General features: G+C 35.4%; 1 protein-coding gene and 1 pseudogene across 3 annotated transcripts in view; both read right to left on the bottom strand.

Annotated features, from left to right (window-relative positions):
• Positions 1-18822, bottom strand: part of LOC120888567 (C-type lectin domain family 2 member D11-like) — a 42283-nt gene that overhangs the window by 4878 nt on the left and 18583 nt on the right. Inside the window, exon 2 of one of the 3 annotated variants that reach the window (XM_078015264.1) lies at positions 5519-5842. The exons of 1 other annotated variant lie outside the window; for it this stretch is intronic. The gene's annotated coding sequence lies outside the window, so the exon portion shown is untranslated. Of the gene's footprint in view, positions 1-1725; positions 1979-5518; positions 5843-18822 lie in introns of those variants that run through there. One more of the 3 variants, XM_078015265.1, reaches the window with a different exon arrangement.
• Positions 17613-18222, bottom strand: LOC144365072 (SIN3-HDAC complex-associated factor pseudogene; annotated as a pseudogene).

Raw genomic sequence — 18822 nt, forward strand, 5'->3', positions numbered from 1 at the left:
CTTCCTAACTCTTATCACAAGAATAAGTCATTAGGTAAGAGAATGAAAACAAATAGCTGTAAAGTTTATTATCATTGATTTATTTTAAATTAACAGAATTATTTTTCAGAGACAGCTAAATATTGTAGGTGATATTAAATAAAACTCTTTGGTAAAATATTTATCTGACTTTTTAGACTTGTGCATTATTAATTGAGCTAGTTAAAGCTAATTTAAGGAAATATGTTTTTCATATTATGTAGTTTTATGAAAGGGTTACTCCAACTGTAGTCAATTCTCATCTTATTTCCTCATGTAAAATGCTTAATATATTCTTTTGTTATTAACAAAAAATAAAATTATATGATAAATTCTGGATGAATTAAATGTTGTGGGAGAGAATTAGTAAATTATACAACTCTCATATTCACAGAAAAAAAATTCATTAGAGGATGAGTTTCTCAAAGGGAAAGTCTCTGAGTTTTTATAAATCATTTATTTTAATTATTGTGGCAGGCTAATACCAGATTCAAATACACTATGTGCAGGTATTTGCTGAAGAATTAATATTCTTTTTGTCATACTTTCCAACTAATACATACTCATAATTTGAGCTATACATAGTATTACATTATGGCAAATTTTGAGAGCAGCATATGCATTAAATCACAATTTAGATGTTGATAATAAATAAATTGCATTTTTTGATAATTTTCAAAATTTATATCAAATAGTTTCTAATATTTTTAAATTATATATACATGCAGTATCTTTATCTTGTTTATTTACTTTTATATTGTGCTGAGTATCAAACCCAGTGCCTCACACAAACCCAGTGCAAGCACTCTCTGCTGAGCCACACCCCAGCCACCTCAAATTGTTTTCAAATACAAAATATTACTAAAATTATAATTCTAAATAATATGAAAAAATATTTTAAGAGAGTATTATATGATTTTTTAAATGAAATTTCAACATATTAAAAATAGTAAACAAGAAGTGGCAAACAACTTTAAGTAACACACAGTCATCTCATATTGTACTATGATAAAATTCTAGAATAGAAATACATTTGAAGAAAACAAATCAACCAGAATTTTCAAACATTAGGAAGGTTTTAGTTCATGTGTTTTTTAATTGTTATTCATTCATTCATTTACTCATTCATTAGTTCATTTTGTGGTGGGGGAATCAATCTCAAGTCCTTATGCAGGCTAGGCAAGCACTCTACTGCTGAGTTACATGTCCAGATCCATGTTTCATGCTTATAAAAAAAAATAGTTAATGGTGGGTTTCAGATCATAACAAAATGTATATTCCAATAGGAATATGTAAGATGACAATGTAAAGATAAATTTTAACATGACAACATTTTTGATGTGCTAGAAATTATATGATTTATAACTATTTAAATATCTGATGAAAAATGTCAGGTAACATGTAGTTTTTCAAATTATCTTAGGTCAGGTTTTAGAAGTTGTAAGATGGCTTGGGAGGCTGAGGCAGAAGGCCTGTAAGTTCAAAGTCTGCCTCAGTAACTTAGCAAGGCCCTAAGAAACTTAGTGAGACCCTATCTCTAAATTAAAATATAAAAAGTTCTGGGGATGTGGCTCAGTGATTAAGCACCCTTGAGTTTAATCCCCCTTCCAACAGTGTGGAGAGTAGAAGTTGTAGCAACAACAAAAATTTGAAGACCACTTTTATAAATCAAAATACACATATTTTCTCATGTGAAGTCATCTCTACCTGAGCAGTTCTTTAATAGACCCCAAGCAAAGCTGGTGGTATATTGCTTCTATGTACAAAGGATGAATATTTTTTTTAAAGAAATTTGTAGTTCTTCTATACTTTCCTGCATTCTCAGTCTTCTTAAGTATAAGCTGTAACGTAAATTAAATTGTTAATTTCTGAAATTTTTCATTTAATATATTTGAAAAACAGTTGGCCATGTGTAACTGAAACCACAAGTAATGGGGGGATGCTGTACCTTCCCTTATTATATTCCTCTTCTCCATTCTTACTCTGCTTTATCTACATTTTACTTGAGAATATTTCAAGTACACACTCTAATTTATTCTTTAATGGAATGACAATTCTGATTGGGACAAGTCAGGAAATAGTTAGCTAAGTGGAATTTCTATACTCATAGCTTTGCTCATATCAGTGAATTGCAATTGTGTTCTTTCAAGCTCAAAAGAAAATTCTTAAAATTATCATTGATTTTTTTCTTCCTAATACTCTATATTCCATCTAATATGAAATACTGTTGGCTTAACTTCCAAAATATCTATCTTGCCCACAACTCCACACTGTTTTCATCAGGCCTAAGGCATCATCATTTCAAGTTGATTTCTACAAGATTTTTCTGAAAAGTCTTCCTGCTTTTATCCTGATCTCCTAATAGTTTATTCTCACTATGGAAATAAATTATTCAGCCATTGAAGTTCAATGCTGCCACCTCTTTCTTTTTATTGCATTCAGAGTGAAATGCAGTTTTTAAATAGCTTACAAGACTTCTGCTATCCATGGAAAATATCCCCACTGGATGCCTAAAATTATGGATAATACCAAACCCTATATGTACTATGTTTTCTTTTTTATTCCTATACATACAGGCAACCCATTGATAAAGTTTGACCTTTTTACTTAAAAGGCAGCCTTAATGGCTTCTCTTTGGTATATCCGAATTGCCAATAATGTTAAGTAAATATAAATAATGTTAAGTAAAATAAAAATTATTAGAACACAGATACCATGAAAGTCAATCTGATAATGGAGGCAGCTCCATTATCAGATGGATGGGCAGGTTGTGGATGCATTAGCAGAGGGGTGATTCAATTTTTGGGCAAAATGACAAAAAAATGGCACAAGACTTTGCTACACTATTCAGAGCAGTGTGTAATTTAAAACTTATAGATTGTTAATTTCTGAAATTTTTCATTTAATATTTTTGAAAAACAGTTGACCATGTGTAACTGAAACCACAGGTAATGGGGGGATGCTGTACCTTCCCCTATTATATTACTCTCCTCTATTCTTACTCTGATTTATCTACAGCATACTCCCAAAGTCCTAGGGCTTTGCTTTCCTTTTTCTGTCTGGAACAGTTCCCCAGGAAAGCATGACTTTTCCATCCTCTTCAAAATATTGGTAAATACCTTACCAAAGAAGATCCTATTGCTCCCCTTCATATATTACAACATGTTCCACTCTTACCCTTATTCACCTGCTAGAAATTAACTTTGAAGACAGCAGGAATTGTTTTGTGCGTGTGTGTGTGTGTGTGTGTGTGTGTGTGTGTTTGTGGGTGTGTTTTATTTACTGATATACCTCAAGCACTTTACACAGTGCCTGACGCATAACAAAGCTCAAAATTATATAAATATTTACAGGCAATATAAATGTGTACAAGATATTGCATAGTTTGGAGAAAAAGTAACTTACCTGACAAAAAAATGGAAAGTGCAATGACACTTGCAATTAGGACTGAGATAATGAGAAAGCATAAATAAATTTTGATAGGAGTTACCAGATGTATAATTGCTAGAAATTTTACTTTACTGAAAAACATAAATACCAAAATACAATCTCATCAAAATCTTAGGGAGGAAAAAAATTAATTAGCCACAGAATCAACTCCAAGTTTAGTTTGTACTCTCCTACTGCAAGTCTCTTCTACAAAAGATTCTGTCCATCAATAATATCCATGAAAGAGGGTTACAGCCAAGGGAAATGGAACTTTCTTCTACAGGATTTTCCAGTTATTAGAATAAGAGGCAATGAAAGTAAAACAAATAAGGGTGAAAAAGAGACATATAAATAATCCATATTTGCCTCCATAATAAATGACCTGGTTAGAAATACTGAGGGATACATTAGATATAAATAAATGTAATTAACTTTTTTTCCCATTTAAAAAGCTAGATTTATTTAAATTCATTACTCCCCCGCATGCCGTTAACTTTAAGCAAAACAACTTATGGCCTAACTTCTTTTTAAAATTTTTTTATCTGTTCTTTTTAGTTACACATGACAGTAGAATGTATTTTGACATATCATATATTCATGGAGTAGAACTTCCCATTCTTGTGGTTGTACATGATGTGGAGTTACAGTGATCATGAACATAGGAAAGCTATATCAAATCCATTCTACTGTCTTTCCCATTCCCATCTTTTCTTCCTTCCCACCATTCCTCTCTGTCCAACTTGGTGAACTTCCACTCCCCACCACTACCTATATCTCTGTATATCAGAGAGAACATTTGGACTTTGGTCTTTGGGGATTAACATGAGAGTTTTCAGTTCCCTCCATTTTCCAGAAAATGCCATATTTTCATTCTTCTCTATGGCTGAGTAATATTCCATTGTGTTAGATGTACCATATTTTCTTTATCCATCCATCTGTTGAAGGGCACCTAGGTTGGTTTCATAGCTTAGCTATTGTGAACTGAGCTGTTCTGAATGTTGATGTGTCCTCATCACTATAGTATGATGATTTTAAGTCCTTTGGATATATGCCAAGGTGTGTGTCAAATATTGGTTTCATTCCAAATTTTCTGAAGAATACTACTTTCAGAGTGGTTGCACCAGAAATCTCTCTTTTCCCCACATCCTTGCCAACTTTGATTGTTACTGGTATTCTTGATAATTGCCATTCTGACTGGATGTAATGCACCTTTTTAACAGAATAAGAAAAGAGAGGACATAGGAGCATCCCAAGAAATGCAGCAAAAGCATGAGAAAATTTTTATTCTTTTAAATTAAAAAAATACAACAAAATATTTAATGAGCAAATTTGTCTTAGCAAATATGAAACTGCCCCAGAGAGGAAGAGAAGGACAGGAGCCTGGGGATTGTGGGCGTGGGAGCCTGTTGGGGAAGGCCAAAGAGATCCAACTAAGAAACAAGGAAAGACAGAGCTGGGACCAGGGAGGAGCAGAGGAAGGGGCTGTGGTCCTGCAAAGGGGAGAGGGCAGGGCACTAAGGGCCAGTCAACAAAATCCAAAGATATTTGGCCATGAAATATAAACACGGGGTGATCCTACCATGAGGAGGAGAAAGGGGTCTAAGGTGAGGGAGGCTGCTTTGGGAGAGGCCCTGGGCGTCCTACCTGCCCTGCTGTGGGCCCCTCTCCATCCCAACCCCCTCCCTCTGTGTCTGTGTGGTGCTTGTCTGTGTGGGCCTGTGTGCACTTCAGTCCCCTCCCTTCCCTAACCTCCCGCCCCTCCACCCCCCACACTTAATTGCTGCCATTCCAGTTGCTGCTGGCTGTCAGGCTGTCATTTCCCTGTCGCTCCTCTGCCCATCATCTTCAGAGGGGGAGGGGGAGGGGGACAGGTGGAGAGAGAAGCCTCCAGCCAGCCCTGCCCCCACCCTCCCCAGGCCACCTCTACCATAAATCTTGCTGGTGGTAAGAGTCAGGGTCACAATATTTTGTGACAACCTGACTGTTGGCAGATTTGAGAAGGTCCTGCATGGCTTTCTGGCAGTCACACAGAGGTGAGCTCCACAATGATCCTGCTGCAGCCAGCACCTACCTGGACACCATCTGTATCCAGGGGATCCCGATAGACATGAGGAGCTGCACTTGCTGCACTCATCCCGCAGGTCCCCCACAGCCTCCTGTTCTCTTTGTCCACTAGGCGCGCCTCTGGCAGCACCACTTCATGAGGCACAGGACCTCAGTAGGGTGGCCGCCCATCTGCACCTGGGAGCTCATCAGGCCCTTCACCTGCAGCACCACGGGTGTCTGGTTGATGGTGCTCAGCATGGCCCTCTGCAAGAGCAGCATTTTTTTCCCCTGCAGCTGTATCCCATTCAGCCTGGTCTGTGGCGATGACGTCAAGGAATCGACCAAAATGCTATTAGATGTAATAAATGAGTTTTTACAAAACTGTAGGATATAATGCTAATCTTTAAAAGTCACTTCAATTTTCATATACTAGCAATTCTCAAATGCAAATAGAATATAAAATCAGTACCATTTGTAGTAACATCAGCTAAGATAAAATGCTTAATTGTAAACCTATCAAAATATGTTCATAATCAGTATAATAAAGACTATATTGAAAAATAATAAATAGCTCAAAGAAGATCTAAATCAATAAATAAAAGATGTTCATAGATTGGAATATTCAACTCATGGATGGAATATTCAAACTATTTCCAAACAGGTTTATAAATCCAGTGCAATGCAGTAAACACTTCACCATGATTTACTTTATTTTTCGTAGAAATCAAGAAGATCACTTTTTAATTATGTGAAAAGGTAAAAGAACCAATAGCCAAATTATTTTGAAAAAAAGATCAAATTTGAAGAAATAAGAGTTCTAGATTTCATGACTTACAAAGTAACAACAATAAAGACAATATCATAGTGGTAAATAAACACATAAAATATGCTTGATGTTAAGACTTTTGAGAAATGCTTGATGAAAGACTTTTGAGAATCACCATATGATTCTCAGAGTGGCAAACAAAACTAAACAGAGTCACAACAGCAAGTGTTGGTGAAGAACAGATGCAAATGGAATGTCCTTCTACTGTGTTTAGAAAGGCAAAATGGTAAACAGTCATTTGCCATATGCCCTGTGCAGCTTGCCCCTAGGTATTCTACACAAGGGGAAAAATCTTGACTTTACATAAAAACCTATACGTAAATATTTATTGAAGTTTTATTGTTTTATTGATAATTAGTAAAAACTGAAAAATTTGCAATGATTCAAACATTCTTCAGCTGAGAGAGATATAAAAACTCCATCAGTATTTATGGTGGGAAAAATGAGGAAAAGTAAAAAATAAAGGGGGGTGGTAGGAAAATGCAAAGCAAAGAGAGAAAAAAAAAAACACTTTATTACAACCTTGTACAGACTTGACCAAATCTATGTCATGTTTCAAGTATCTTTTCCAGAGGCTCCTAAAGTCAGACTTGCTCAAAAGAGTAAACAAGCACCAGAGCACCAGGGTACAAAAGGTCCTTTACAGCTCACTTGGATGATCTTAACCACAAAGCTGCTCTCTTTCATCTCACGCTCTCTCACTCACATGTTTTTTGCTAACAGTTTTTAACCTCTTTTATAAAATCAAGGCCTCTTCCTGTTTGATTTTTGAGACACTGCATATATTGAAATAAGAGTATTATTCCTATATCACTGATTCTTTTGAATAAAGTCTCTTTTTTTCTAAATCTAAATTTGTTTGTAGATGACAAACTATCCATCCATACCACAGTGTGGATCAATCTCAATGCATTACTACAGACTCTACTGCAGGATTCTATTTATGCAACATTCTGGAAAAGCAAACAGAAAACAGACCAGCAGTTGGTAAGGGCTGGGAGCAGAGGAGGGGAATGTCTATAAAGGGGCCTGAGGGGATTGGGAGTGGGTTTTGGATCTTTACCTTGATTGTGACAGTGACTTCATGATTATATGTGTTTGTCAAAACTCAAAATCCATACACCAAAAAAGTTAGTTTTACTGAATAAAAGTTATGTTTTTAGGAAATTTCCTGATGAGTTCTGTTTCTCTAATACATTATACTCATTCTGCATGCATCTCCAAAGAAACCAGGGAGCCTTGCTTAAACCATTCACAAGGACGAAGGTATGTAGGATTAGCTGATTTTAAGCACAGTGTTATGTCATTTGGATTTTGGCTTGAAATAACAATCTCAAAATTCATTATTTTTAGTTCTATAGTGAAAGTTCTATAGTAAAAGTATTTTAATAACTCAGTACATCCTAATTTTTTTATAATGTTTTTCATTGTCATTAGAATAGTATAAAAATTTCCCTTGAATTTCAGTAAAGCTCCAACTTGCCCCTCTGACTAGTCTTCTAAAATTCCCTCCTTGCTCTTCTTCTTTTCCTTATAATGTATCTTTTCTTCCTTTGTTTTACTCACTTTTTTGACATTTAAAAAAATTCAAGCATATACAAAAAGAAAACAATATAATAAGTGCCTATGTATCTATTACCATTTCAACAATTTTCAAAATTATCAACATATAAGCAATCTTGTTTCATATGCATTTCTATTTGCCCCATCATGCCCCCCACACACATAGTCCTCAAATTAATTTAAAGCAACTCATTTAAATTGGAAGGGATGGAGTTGATTATGATTGCTGGGTTTTGCATTGTGTTTAAATATTCTCTCCAACTCCAAGAAAGTAATACTGGCTCTTAATTTTTTTTCTAGTTGGTCCCTGTATGATCCATTTTCTTTGGCTGTAATCTAAAGAGTTTAAAGTCTATTATTTTAAAATACAAAATGTCCATGATATTACACATATGTTCAAAGTTTTGCATTGTTTGTCTTCCTAGGCCTGACATTTCACATAAAATAATGTTTTCTAAGTTCCTCTATGTTGTCACCAATTACAGTATCTCATCCTTTTTGTTGGTGTATAGTAATCCATTGTGTATATGTCACATTTTCTTTAACAGTTCATCCCTTGATTTATGTTTAAGCTGATTCCATATCTGGGCTATTGTGAATAATGCTGCAATAACTTTGAAATGCTCATGTCTCTTACCAGAGACTGGGGAGAGTATTGGGAAGAAGACAGAAAATGTACAGTTTTACAGATAGGAGGAAGAACTGCTGGTGTTCAATGGCATAGCAGAGGGGATATAGTTAACAAAAACACAGTATATGTCTCAATAGGTAGAAGAGAGAACTTTTAATATATTCATCACAAAGAACACAAAAGTTTAAAGTGATGGGTATGCTAATTGTGCTGACTTTATTATTACCAATGTATACAAGAATCAAACAACACAGTGTACCTTATAAGTGCATATAATTATTATGGATCAATCAAAAAACTAAAAGTCAAAAAGCTGGAGACTTTGAGGGTAATGCTCAAAAACAGGTACCTAAAATGTCTTCTACCAGATATTTCAAATATCCAATAGGACTCAACACTAGAACTTTCTTACATATTACTAACAGCTGGAAAGATACTTATTTATAAGTATTTATAATACTTGGCATTTATTCCATTTGAAGTTCATATTTGACATTGAATTTTTATTTTAATTAATGCATAGTAATTGTACATACTTATTTTTCTTCTACCTTCCTTATACTGTGTACTTTTCCTTGCTTTCTCCAGTCCATGTGTGAATCTAAGGTCTTTCTTTAACATTTCCACTGAAGTCTCTGCAGCTGTCATCTTGGTGCTCAGACCGGGGAGGAGTTCTCTAGTGATCTCTTGGTGAAGATGGTTTGCGGGTGGAGCAGAGCTGATCACCTCCTGGCTGGGCAGGAAGCTGAAAAGCACTGTGAAACCTAAAACCCATCCTGGGAGGAACTTTGAAACCACTTATTCAAGCAAATTATCAGAATGGTTTACTGACTGTCAAGTTTCTGGCCCTGAGAGAGGAACATTTCAAAATAGAGGAACTAGAGAACCAAATTCAGGGGAGCATAAACAAAATAAGTTAAATTGATGAATACTTTAAGATTTTAAAATTCTTTTTTAATGTTTCTAAAATCTTTTTAAAAAGTTTTATTTACTTATTTATTTTAACTTCAGAGACCTCTCTCCTTCCAAGATGAAATAAAAAGAGCTAGTTTTAATCTTCCACTGGAATCAGCTTTTAGAGAAAGGATAAAATGTATCTAAATATCCTTTCAAGCTCAGGTATCATGCAACCAAGGAAGTGATCTTCAGGGACAGGGGGCATAGGTAAGCCTCAGGTGTCCAAGTCACTCATCCTGACCTTTCTCTGGGTCCACACTCCTGCTACAGGCCTCTGCCCTCTGTGATGAGCCTGCCAGTCTCACCAGCACTCTGTGGTGGGGTTGCTTTCTGTTTCTATATCTTTGTGTTTTGTGTCTCTGTAATGTTAATGGATGAGACATGAAACTGGAAAACAGGGAGGCAAGACTTTGTAGGCTGGCCAAGGACACTTAACCTTCCTCTGTCTGGAAGCTCCTGTTCCTAGATCTGCTGGACCCCTAAGTCTGTGACGAGGAATGGGGGTGACACACCTGTCCCAATTTGGGGGCAGAACCTGGGGAATCAGGGAAACCAAGCAGAGGCTTGGATCCAGGCCAGATTTCTGAACTGGGAACAGAGGAAGATGTATACATGGAGCACAAGGGATTACATTTTAGATGGTGAAGCTATTCATTTAAAGGAGGAAAAATTATTTTAACTTAGGTTTTCAGAGGTTTCAGTCTTTGGTCACTTGCCCCCATGACTGTGGGCCTTTGATGAAGCCAGACTGCTGGTGAGCACAGGTACTCACCTTGAGACTGACAGAGAGAGAGAGAGCCACCAATGGTCATCTCTTCTGTGGTTTTACCCACTTCTTAATAGTATTAACTGATCACTGATAGCAAACAGATAGAGAAAGGGTTTTATATCCATTCCCCACATATAAGAATATGTGCTTATCTTATGCTTCTTATTTTCACTTCTTCCTTCCTCCTTCACATATTCCCTCACGTATTTCTTCTTCTTTCAACTTGATTTGTGCAATTATTTTTGGCACTATAAAGACAGACAAGAGTCAAGGGAAATTTTTGATGTAACAGCAAAATGAATATAAATTGAAGTTACCATATTGCAAACATATGATGTTGGTGAAAAATATGTAGGAATACAGAGAGAGAAGGAATTATTTGCTTATAATCCCATATTTGAATGAGTTAGTTATGGTGTACACAGACTCATGGGTCAATGTCAAATGAGGTAGATCATGAGCAAGGTGAGATTTCCACATACTCCTTAAAGTCTCACTCTTCCATCTCCATTGTTCTATTGCACTCCTTCAATGAATCATTTTTCAATGATGTGAATAGGAAAAGAGCTGCTGGGACTACACTGTTCTTACATCTTCAGTGTTTTCAGAGAATGTGCCTATCTTCCCTTATTTGTCATTAGAAAACACTAGATCTCCCTCAGTTATGAAAGATTTCATTTGTAAGTCTTTTATTGTGGCAAAAAATGCACGGAATAAAATTTACCATCTTAACCATTTTTCAGTGTATAGTAGTGTTGAGTATATTGACACTGCTATGAAACAGATTTCCAGAACTCTTCCATATTGCAACCTGAAACCATGTACCTTTTAAAACATACCTCTTCACTCCACTGCAGCCAAACCCCTAGAAACTATTACGCTACTTTTTTTGTTTCTGAATTAAATTTCTCTAGGTATTTCACAGAAGTAGGTTCATACAGTGTTTGACTTTTTTTAAAGTCACTTAGCATAATGTTCTCAAGGTTCATCCATATTGGAGCAAATGTCAAAATTTCCTTTCTTTTTAAGGCCAAATAATATTCCATTGTATGTTGATGTTAAATTTTTTCCATTCATCTACTGATGAACAATACTTGGGTTGCTCCATATTTCAGTGCTGCAATGAGCAAGGATATGAAACTATCTTTCTAAAACTTATTCTCTTTTTGCAGCTATAACAAAATATCCCAAGCTGGATAATTTCTAAAGAACAGAAATTTATTTGTTAGAGTTCTGGAAGCTTGTAAGTCGAAGATCAGGGTGCCAGTATTTGGTGTCTTGTGAGAGCCTTTTGCTGCATCCTCACATGATGGAAGAGGTGAAAGGCATGAGGGATAAATGATGTGACCTCACATGGCAGAAGACAGAAGGGAAAAAAGGGCCTAAACTAGTTTCAGTCCTTATATAAGGTACTGCCACTCATGAAGGCAAGATCCTTATTACTTAGTCAGTCTTCATGATTCAATACTACCATAATGGGATTACATTTCAATATGAATTTGGGGTAGGATATATTCAAACCATAACAGAAAGAACCTGCTTTCAGTTATTATTAGTATCTACCTAGGTGGTAATCCTGGCTCATATGGTAATGCTATTTTTAGTTTTTTTTTCTTTAACAGAAATTGGCTGAGTTTTTATAGATGAATTATAATTATACATAATAGTGTATAATAAGTGCACATCTTATTTCTGCGTGTTGATTTTGTGTCCTGTTATTATGTTTTGGATGTGAGGTGTATCCCAAAGCTCATGTGTGAGATGATGCAAGAAGGTTTAGAGGAGAAATGACTGGGTTATGAGATCTTTAACCCAATCAGCAACTTAATCCCCTGGTGGGATTAACTGAATGGTAACTGAAGGCAGGCTGGGTGTGGCTGGAAGAGGTAGGTCTTTGGGAGGCGGGGCTTTAGAATATATATTATCTATCTGGCAAGTAGAGTCTCTCTCTCTCTCTCTCTCTCTCTCTCTCTCTCTCTCTCTCTCTCTCCCCCTCTCTCCCTCTCTCTCCCTCTCCCTCTCCCTCCCTCCTTCCCTCCCTCCCTCCCTCTCCCTCTCTTCCTCCCTCCCTCCCTCTCTCTCTCTCTCTCTCCCTCCCTCCCTCTCTCCTTTCTGATGTGATGTCTAAAGCCACTTCTCTTCACCATACTCTACTGCCATGGTATTCTGCCTCACCTTGAGCCCCTAGAAATGAAGCTAGCTGTCTATGGACAGAGATCTCTGAAACCATGAACTCCCACGTAAACTTTTCCTCCTGCAAAAAATTGTTCTTGTCACAGTGAGATTGTTGAATTTCTTCCTTAGTTCTAACAAGTTTTTGTGTATGTGTATGTGAGTGGAATCTTTAGGGTTTTCTAGGTGTAAGATCATCTCTGGTGACAGAGACCATTTTACTTCTTCTTTTACAATGTTATGTCTTCTTGTCTCCTTGCCTAATTTCTCTGGATGGAACTTCCAGCACCAGGTTGAATAGATGGAGTAATAGTAGGCATTCTTGCTTTGTTTCTGCTTTTAAAGGGAAAGCTGTCAATTTTACCATTAATATTAATTGTTGGCCTTTCATAAATGGTCTTTATTAAGTTTATATGTGGTTACTTTTTTAGTTTGTTAAATGTAAACATGAAAATAAGCTTAATCTTATCAAATGGTGTTTCTTCATCCATCAAGATAAATATGTGATTTTTGTTCTTCATTCTGTTGATGTCATGTATTACATTGAATTTCATGTGACAAAATATCTTTGCTTTCCAGGAATAAATCCCATTTTGCTCATGATGCATAACCCTTTATTAAGCTGCTGAATTTGGTTTTGCTAAACTTTTGTTGAGTAATTATGCATTAACAAGATTTGGCTATGGTATAAGTGCTCCCTCAAATGTTGATATGTTGAAATTTAATACCCATTGCAAGAGGATTGGAACTTAATCCAACTATGATTTAGAAGTGGGCCATTGAGGGGATGAGTAAAATTAGACAAGTTCATCAGGGTGGAGGTTCCATGATTGTTAGTAGTTGCTTTGTAAGAAGATAGAGGAGAACAGAAGAGACATACACAAACTCACTGCCTGCCTCTGGTCACATGATGCCCTGTTCCACCTGGATACTTTGTTACAAGACCATTATCCAATGCAACCTTCGAATCTCCAGAAGTAAAAGTCTCTTTGCTTTAATACTTATCCAGTCTCAGATATTTTGTTGTAGTAATAACAATGTAGTAGCATATCCATTTGTCATGCAACTTTCTTTCCTTGTGGTGTCTTTGCTTGAATTTGTATCATATAATGCTGACCTCTTAGTACTACTTGGGAATATCCCTTCCTCTTCAATTTTTTTTTTTTTTTTGGAAAATTTCAGGATGATTGGTGTTAAATTTTTCATAAAAGTTTGGTTGATTTCTCCAGTGAAGCCATTTGGTCTAGTACTTTCCCCTTTGTGGGAGTTTTTCTTTATTGATTCAGTCTTCACACTAGTAATTTGTCTATTTATATAGTCTATTTCTCCATGTTCCATTCTTGGTAGTTTGTTTGTTTCTAGGAATTTTTTCTTCTCATCTAACTTATCCAGTGTTTGTCACACAATTGTTTATATAATCCTTTATATTTCTGTGACATTTGTTCTAATGTCCTTTTTTTGTTTCTGTTTGCAGTTGTTTGAATCTTCTCTTTTTCTCTTAGTTAATCAGGCTGTAGATAAAGGTTTGAAGGTTTTGTAGATTTGTTTAAAAACAGTCTCAAGGTTGTTGATTTTTTCCTACTATTTTTATTTTCTATTTTGTTTATCTCCTTATTAATCTTTGTTATTTCCCCTGCTCCCTTCTCCTACAATTGGGTTTAGTTTGTTCTTATTTTCTAGTTTCTTGAGATATATAAAAGTAGGTCGGTATTCAAGATATTTCTTCTTTTCTTTGAATCTGTCCCTTTACAGCTATGAACTTCTATTTTAACACTCCTTTTACTGAAAACAAGTTTGGTATATTGGGTTTTGATTTCATTTGTCTCAAGTTATTTCCTAATTGACACTGTGACTTATTCTTTCATCCTTTGAATTCTTAAGGATGAATTATATTTTTAAATACTTTTATTAGTTTTTAATGGATGTTTACTTTTTATTTACCTTTTCATATGTGGTGCTGAGAATTGAACCCTCTGCCTCACCACTGAGCTACAACCCCAGCTCCAAGAGGGAATTATTCAAATTCTACAAATTTGTGGAATTTCTACTTTTTCTTAAGCTATGGATTATCAATTTACTTCACTATGACTGGAAAAGACAATTTGTATCATTTCAATGTTTTTAATATTTTTTTTAGTTGTTGTTGGACACAATACATATATTTTATGTTTTATTTATTCTTATGTGGTGTTGAGGATTGAACCCGGGACCTCGCACATGCTAGGCAAGTTCTGTACTGCTGAACAACAATCCCAGCCCTCATTTGAATGTTTTTAAACTTGTTAATGTTCTTTCATGGCTTCGTATGTGCTTAATCCTGCAGAATGTTCCAGGCGCACTAGGAAAGAATGTATATTCTGGTGGTGGTGGTGGTTGGAGTATTCTGAACCTGTTTGATAGGTCCAGTTGGATCCTAATGTTCTTCTAGTCCTTTATTTCCTTATTGATCTTCTATCTGGTTCTTTTGTCAAGTATTGAATATGGGGTATTAGGATTTCCTTCTAGTATTGTATCTATTTCTCTTTTTAATTCTTTTAAAATTAGCTTCATATATTCAGGAACTCATAGCGTTGGTACCTAAGTATTCATAATTGACATTATTCTTAAGAAATTAGCCTTATTTTCCTTATCAAATGTCCTTATTTGTCTTTTGTAATGGTTTTTATTTAGGTCATTTGCCTGATATTAGTACACCAATCTTGCTCTCATTTTGTTACAATTTACATAGAAAATTTTTAAATATTCAATGTATTCTTAGGTCTAAAGTAAATCTTTTTGCATATAATTGGATCTTGCTTTTTTTATCCATTCAGCAAGCCTATGTCCTATGATTGGGAAGTTTAATTAATTTATATTTAAAGTTATTGCTCATGGAAAAGGACCTGTTCTGACATTTTGTTTGTTTCATGTAGGGTTGTAGCTTTTTTTCTCACTCATTTATTCTTTTGTAAAAATTTTCTAATAAGACTAAATTTATTCAATAACATAGTAAACATTTTGATTATAAATATCCAACAGTATAAAAAGTACAAAACAGATCTGTAGATTTCTAATATATTAATACAAAGTGCATGACTATATACAGTACATCCTACAGGCAAAGAAAGGTGGAAGGGGAAAAAGAAGACTGTGGTTGAGGTCTAGTAATAAATAAATAAATACAGAAGTAGAGATGATCCATATTATAGATGATCCATATATAATACTGCAGCCAAAATGTACAAAAAAAATATTTCAAAATAACTCAGGAGAATGATAATGGCTGGACTCTTGTAATACACCTCAAAGGCTATGGGAGAGCCGACCCAACTCACTGTCTAGTCTGTGCATATGGTGGCTTGTAGCATGTAGGTATTTTTTCAAAAGGAAGAAATATGAAATGAGTTTAGATTAAGAACTATAAAACTATAGGGTACCCATAAAAAGTGGCTCACTCCTTATTGTGATGCTATCCAATTTTTATAATCCAGTTTTTAAAATAAGCACTGAGTCATGTTATTACAAGGCAGGCACATATTCCTCCCTCATGTATGGAAAGTTTGAACTGGTGCTATTTTTTTCCTGAACTTTTAGAAAAGAAGCAATAAGAATACTTTGGTTTGGGTTCAATGAGAGGCTTTTAATAAGGATTTTAGAATTAAAAGCTCCAGATTCAGCATATCTCAATGTTCAGAAAGCCTGACTAAAAGAAGCCAAACCAATACTAACCCTCTTAGCATGAATACACCTTTCTTCTTAGAAAATTTTACTTTAAATAGTGAAAAAAAAAAAACCCAAACCTCAACAGGTTAAAACAAGTGAAACACCTACTCTGTACAGATAGAACCTTCACAAATGTCAACTGAAGTAATCCAGAGCTAAAACTGAATTGTGAAGGTTTCAATGAAGTCACCAGTCATGTAACACAAATAAAGTCAATTATTCACACACTCGGGCAAGCCCTCCAAGCAACGTGCCCAAGAAGCACTAACTTTTGTTTGGTGCCATCCTGAAGACTTGCACATAGTTTAACATTTTTTTCCATGGTGTGGTAATGCTTTGGTACTATTCATATAAGATCTCATCTATCCCACCTACTCACCTCTTCTCCAAGAGGAGATTTGATTCTGCTTGAGTAGTTTCACATAAATTAAAATCTTTAACAAATATTAATATGAAGGAAGGTGACAGAGGATGCAACACATACAGTCATGCTTCTCTCTATATAATTAGAAATTATTTCCTCCATCAAGGTATTTGCACCAAAAAGCTCAGTCTGTCGTGCTTAATCATCAGTAGTACAAGTTTAATTCATCAGAAAGTTGGAGAGACTCAATTATTTCAAAATTATTAACAACTACTTCTAGGGGCAAAACATGTTATTGAGTTATGACAAATCTACTAACATGAGGGAAAAAAAGTGTAGCCAGCCATCTTTAAAAAATGCCCCAACCACTGCTTCTCAATATAGAAATACTGAGCATCTTAAATATTATGTACACTTCTTTTTTCTTTTAGTAGCTAGACACTGGCTTCAAAGTTTGTGGGACTGGAGGAAAAAATAACCCATTCAAAACTATTCTAGAAAATTGTCTTTTGGAAGAATAGCAGGTATCCAAGTTAAAAATAGTAAGGTCAGTTTATTGCTTTGTGGTCTTTTCAAAATTTAAATCATTTTTGTTCCCCTTCTACATAAACCTCAGTCACCACTCCTGAGTGGAGATGGACAGAGGCTCAGGCCTCCTCCTAGTTTCTCTGCAGTTGGTGCATAGGAGAGGTGGATGAATGAGATGCCAATTGTCACAAGTTTATCTGCTATTTTCTTTGTAATCTCTTCTTGATTTTTATGATAGGCTGGTGTTGTAACTTCTCAACCAGTCTTTAGACTTCTCACAGAGGTCTTCTTGTCTATATAGTGCCAATGCAGTGTCTCTGGGGGAAGAAGGTCTTCTAACTTCTTAGTGTGCCATCTTCTGATGTCCTTCCTTTCTTGTATATTTTACAGCTTGACATTCATTCCTATGAAATACTCAGCATCTTAAATATTATGTACAGTTTTTTTTTTCTTTTAGTGGCTAGACACTGGCTTCAAAGTTTGTGGGACTGGAGGAAAAACTAACCCATTCAAAACTATTCTAGAAAATTGTCTTTTGGCAGAATAGCAGGTATCCAAGTTAAAAATAGTAAGGTCAGTTTGTGGTCTTTTCAAAATTTAAATCTTCTTATTTGCTGCAGCAAGGCTTGAATAGATGTGTGTCAATGAGGACTTCTCCAAAATGGCCTTTATAGATAATCCCACAACAAATTTTCTGTCTTTTCTAGTAAGATCTAAAAAGAAAAAAAAAACCCAAACTGGTGTTCTATTAGAGCCAGAAGCCATTTCTGTATCTGAGCCGTCATCTGACTGGTTACTATAACAAGGAGATTGAGCTGGGGAGGCACTTGAGGTGGTATTGTGAGCATCAGAATTGTGACGTTTAAATTCCTTCTGCAGTTTACTGATCTGGTTGCTTTTTATCCTGTTTCTAGATAGAGTTTTTACTTTCCTTGGTTTCAAAGTAGTCTTTAGACTAGGTCCTGCCCTTACCTCTACCACATGATTCCAGTTTTTTTTTTTTTTTTTGAACCTGCTCATAACTTCTTCCATCTTTTCACAAGCAGAGCACAGGCCTTACAGATGTCTACTGAATGAGTCTCATGCAACCCAAAACAGCTCTGGAAGTCCTTTTCATAACATTTACTATCAGTGAATTGACAACTGGAGGAATTAGCTCTGCAAATACAGCAACCTTCTATACTTTGGTACATCTTTGGCTTGTGAAAACCAAACATCTTTTTTTTCTGGACAAAAGCCTTCCCCAAACTGCGGATCCACGTGCAATAGCGTCCCCGAGATGTGGAGTGCACCCCAGGCCAACCCCCTCCAAGGATCCCTCCTTAACTGCCTTGTCTATCATTTATTCTTTTACTGATATGTTTTATTGATTTTTTTGTAGTTATAATCTTGAATTCTCTTTTTATTTCCTGTTGTTTATTCTACAGATAATTTGTGATTATGGTAGCAATTATTTAAATCATCCTAAAGATATAATATTCTGTTTTAAACTGGTAACAATTTAATCACATACAAACACAGTACAACTTTGCAGATCCACCACTCCAATACTTCATGTTATTGAAATTGCAAATTCTTTTATGTTATACAGCATAAAATTATATTTCTACAACAGTCACTAATATGGCGTTATGTAAAAACGTGGATGTGTAACCGATGTGATTCTGCAATCTGTATTTGGGGTAAAAATGGGAGTTCATAACCCACTTGAATCAAATGTATGAAATATAATATGTCAAGAGCGTTGTAATGTTTTGAACAACCAAAAAAATATATATACTTCTTGTATAGTTTTCTCATTTAAAACTTCTATACCA

Source organism: Ictidomys tridecemlineatus, chromosome 6 (genome assembly GCF_052094955.1).
Source record: "Ictidomys tridecemlineatus isolate mIctTri1 chromosome 6, mIctTri1.hap1, whole genome shotgun sequence".
In the NCBI taxonomy this organism is placed as follows: domain Eukaryota; kingdom Metazoa; phylum Chordata; class Mammalia; order Rodentia; family Sciuridae; genus Ictidomys; species Ictidomys tridecemlineatus.